Source organism: Trachypithecus francoisi, unplaced genomic scaffold, assembly GCF_009764315.1.
Source record: "Trachypithecus francoisi isolate TF-2019V2 unplaced genomic scaffold, Tfra_2.0 Lachesis_group6, whole genome shotgun sequence".
Classification (NCBI taxonomy): domain Eukaryota; kingdom Metazoa; phylum Chordata; class Mammalia; order Primates; family Cercopithecidae; genus Trachypithecus; species Trachypithecus francoisi.
Window position 1 is genome coordinate 53880437 of NW_022681471.1, and position 4111 is coordinate 53884547.

The 4111-nt window shown below is 38.4% G+C and overlaps 1 pseudogene; it reads right to left on the reverse strand.

Annotated features, from left to right (window-relative positions):
• Positions 1-566: 566 nt before the first annotated feature.
• Positions 567-3881, reverse strand: LOC117077708 (annotated as a pseudogene).
• Positions 3882-4111: the final 230 nt, after the last annotated feature.

Consider the following 4111-nt stretch of genomic DNA (forward strand, 5'->3'; position numbering starts at 1 on the left):
TTTGCTTTGCTTTTAAAATTTTCAATTACGAAACTTGAGCCCGAGAAATGCAATGAGTGGTAGAGGTATATCTAAGTAATTCTACTCAACCTGCTTAATTTTAGTTAATTTGGATAGTCAAAGACTCCCACTATTGTTTCTCCTGTTTTTTTTCTAAATAAACAATAAACATCGAGAGACATGCCTTAATAGCAAATGACGATACCCACCAGAATAACTAAAAATTTCTCAAGTATTTATTTTATTTCAATATTGGTGATTGCCATAAAGCAAACGCACAATCTGCCTTGGAAACATATAACATAGACACATCATCAAGCCTGGTCACTTGATGGAAGCAGAAGTGACATTTACTTTTTCTATGTATATTTTAACTGTTTTATTTCCATTCACTTACAGAAAGGGAACCATTATTCATTTTCTGTGATCAGAATATAATTGGGTTTTCACCTTTACGTGATTCAGTATTGTTGTGAAGTTGTTCTGTTCATGAATCCTTCACAGAAGAATGCATCTCAGTCTGTGTATGTGCAATTCTTTTTTTCTTTTTTTAACAACAATGTGTTTTATTTTAAAACAAGTCTATAAAAGTAGAAATCACACACAAAAATATGGATTACTCTGACATGTTGGCAAAGTAGGTTTTAGTTGGACTTCAGTTTGGGAGTTCTGTATGTTTGAGGGCATCCAGAAGTCTGAGTCTGTGACCAGTCCTTGTCACTAATCTGTAAACAATAATTTCAAGTAGAATTTAGCATTTTTTAACTACTAAGAAATTGAAGCATAATCATTTCCTGTGTAACACTACTTAGGTCTGAGCAGATAAGGGCATTTCATACTATTGTTCCTAACATTAAATTTTTTTGATTCTAAAGAAACAGTTAATAGGGATGATGAGTTTTGGCTTTTTTGTTGCATTTTGAACATACGAGGAGTTCATCAATTTAAACTAATTTTTTTTTGTTACTTTTAAAAAGCAGAATATAATCTTTTTACTTCTATGTACCAGTTTAAAAAAAATCACTGATGCTATCAAAATGTTCAGTGCCTGAATCTTAACTCTTACATAGGTGAAAGTAGTGCTTACTACTGAAACTGCATGGAACATATACCTTCTTCTAGTGTTTTTTGTTTTTGTTTTTTTTGACAGAGTCTGGCTCTGTTACCCAGGCTGGAGTGTAGTGGTGCAATCTGGGCTCACCACAACCTCTGCCCTCTGGGTTCAAGCAATTTTCCTGCCTCAGTCTCCCTAGTAGCTGGGATTACAGGTGTGCAGTACCGTGACTGGCTCATTTTTGTAATTTTAGTAGAGACAGGGTTTTGCCATGTTGGCCAGGCTGATCTCGAACTTCTGACCTCAAGTGATCTGCCTGCCTCGGCCTCCCAAAGTGCTGGAATTACAGGCATGAACCACCGTGCCCAGACTTCTGGTGTTTATTTTCAGTTGAAGGGAACATGCAATTCCTCTTAGGGAATTTTAGGCCCCATTACCCCATAAAATGAATAGTTTTGAATAATTATTATGAGACACCATTAAAAAAAGACAATTTAAAATACTTGATTCCAAATTAATACACAAGTAACCTCAAGAAACTCAGTGCTAAAGGAAAACAGCAAGCAACTTCAGTTCAGAATTCTTCCATCAAACTTTTCAAGAATACAGACTGGGTTAATGCTACCTTTCTAAAACAAAGCAAGTCATTTTAAAAGCTAAAGAACCCATGTTAATACAATTTGATTATAAAGTTAGAAAACCAGAATTATATTTCCTCACCTAATTTAGAATTCTGGAAACATAGTACCTTAGTGAATATTAAAGGATACTTCAAATTAACCTGTCATAGAAAATTGTCTCTTGAGCTTTCAAATCCTATACTAATTCTATACCCTTTGTTGTTTATTTATTTATTTATTTATTTATTTATTTTTATGTTTTATGGTGAATTACCTGGGGCTATTTGTTTCTTTAACCTAATTTCAAATCTAAAGGCAAAATTAAAATGCATTTTTCCTATTTCCAGAATAATTGCCTCAAATGCTGCTATCCTATGATTCTCTTTCTGTTCAGCTCACAATAAAATAGCATACTGTTCTTCCAAACTGTCTTATAAGGCACTAGTATAAAATTAAATAGATAAAAGTTACCATATAGGCTATGAAGATTGTTTGCTGGTGGTAATTTTTAAGCTTGATTCTGAATAGACTTAATAAGAAGGGCACTTGAAAGACATGGCTCAAATTTTTCTCTTTAAGGTGTCTTGAAATATAGGCTCACTCTCCCCAAATTTCAAAAGGTAAAGCCTTTCAAAAAGGCTTTACCTTAATGGGCAAAGCAGTGATAGAAGCTTTAGAGTCATTTCAGAAAAGCACATTGTTTTCCCTCTTAAATCATTCCTTAATACTCATGGAATGAAGGCAAAGAGAAAACCAAGAATAAAACTAGCCAAGCACTCAGCAATTGGGCTTCCTGACTATTTTCCCTGTTCCAAAGAAAAGGGAGACACCATCCTGCAATAAATACCTCATAGACAACTGGACTTTTGCAATGTCAGTCAGCATTTGATGCCCCATATCTCCTAATTCTTTTTGTTGCCAATAGTTGGCCTGGCAGTAGTAGTTAAATTGGAGCAATTAATCTATACATTGAGGAAGGGCTTCCTTTAACAGTTGAAGGGCGCTGTCTGGCAGGATTCCAAAGACTTGTAGTGTTTTTAGAGTGGCAATTGCTTCAAGTTCAAGTAAAGTTTTGAGTATATCATAGCACCGACTGAGTGATATGTACTGGAGGTAGTTGAGCTAGAGAATATCTGAAAGCAGTCATTCTTTAGCTTTAGCATGACATTATCACTTAAGTTTAGGTGGATATCTAGACCCTCATTGGGACATCTTCTAATTAAAGCAGAGACATTGGATTTCAGGAGATTCTTTCGGCAGCCACTGAGATTCAGCTGGGTGATGCTCTCTGACAAATGCGCAGCAACCACTTGTACATGCTTTTTCAGTGAAGTCATATCACCAGCAGAGGCTTAGCTCATCCAGTCTGGAACAGCTGGATTAAGAGAATCCAGAACACCCAGAAAAGTTTAGTTGCACTAAATTTGAGTTCTGTGCAAGATTATTGATAATGGGATCTGAAAGCCATAGGTCTTCCAGAAAACTTAGATTCTGCAACTTGAAGCCCTGAGACAGAATGCCATGGAGGGCAGACACATCTATAACTGAGTTCAACACATCCCTCTGCTGTATATGCAGAGGGCTGAAATCTTCAACCAATGGTTGGTCATAAATGATTATTGGCAGTGGAAGGCAACCAACTCAGACGAATCACATCCGGGTGAAGATTTTTACCTGTGAGGTATAAAGTCTGCCATAGAGACTCAACAGACGCTAGGGTAATAACACCTCTTAAAACATCGAAGGCCTTTAGCTGCTCAGTGAGGCACAGACAGGAAAAGATCCCCAAGAGCAGCTCATCTGGAAAGGAGTCCCATGAAACACCTGGAAAGTTCTCTCCATTTAGTTTAGGCCTGTGAATGATCACAGTCTTTATCATTCCTTTTGCTCTTCAATCATTTCCTTGGGTGGCTGTGTGATTGGACCAGGTTTTAGAGCAGTTCCTTGGGGATAATCTCACTGTCTGCCTCTTCCTTCTCCAGGGCAGAGACCCCGATGCCTGCCAGTAGTTCAGAAGTCTTTCTCGAATCCTAACCCCACATGAAGCTGGTGGTAACATTGCTACTCTGGTCTGGAATCTCTTGAAGGTGCTTCTTATGCACGGCATCTGCAGGTTTGGGAGTTTTAAGTACATGTATTAATTGCACAGCTGTCCGGAGCCGTGAGGCCCGGAAATTGCCGCGGCCTCTGTTGCTTAAGCTCCGCATTGCGGAGACAAGATGGCGCACTTCCTAGTTCATCATCATCAACTTTTCCCGGGCGCGCGAACTTTTCTCGCAGGCGTGTAGATAACTTCCCGCGCCCGGGAAAGACTAAGTCTACCGAGCATGCGCCTGGTGACGTCTCTCATTATTCTCCTCCCCGCCTGCTCTGCCGCACTTCCTCTTTCTTACCATCCTATATAAGCCGTACCAACGCCCTCAATAAACGAGACTTG